Raw genomic sequence first — 479 nt, 5'->3', positions numbered from 1 at the left:
TAATAATTAATTAAACAAAATTAAATCACAGTGCTCGGGTTCTGGTTGAGATCAGCTGTTGTACATTATATTTAAATAAAAAAATAATAATAAAATCACTTAAAGCCTATTATTTAGAGTCAAGTACCATGAGCAGCTCCTCACAATAAGGTGTGTAGTAGTGTGCATACATTCATTTAGAGATAAATTGATTCACATGTTTTTTTTTTTTTAATTGTACAAGTATTTGGACTAAAAGTACTTCTGCAGGACTGGTACTTTTTGGTATGCAAATGTGGTTAACATGAACCAAATATGTAAGTTAGTTGTATTTGCATTAATTTGTTTGCACGTGTTAAGACGGTTTCGTTTTAAAATACTTAAACCGAATTGGAATGTTAGGCCCAAAGTTGAGGGCCTCCAGAAAAGAACTTGAACTTGAGCAAAGTCTGCAGAAATGGAGACACTGTAGCTTTAAGAAGCCCCCACCGTCTCACAAC

This window comes from Oryzias melastigma, linkage group LG22 (genome assembly GCF_002922805.2).
Source record: "Oryzias melastigma strain HK-1 linkage group LG22, ASM292280v2, whole genome shotgun sequence".
NCBI lineage: Eukaryota > Metazoa > Chordata > Actinopteri > Beloniformes > Adrianichthyidae > Oryzias > Oryzias melastigma.
The sequence above is the reverse complement of the archived record's forward strand: the minus strand, read 5'-3'. Positions refer to the sequence as shown.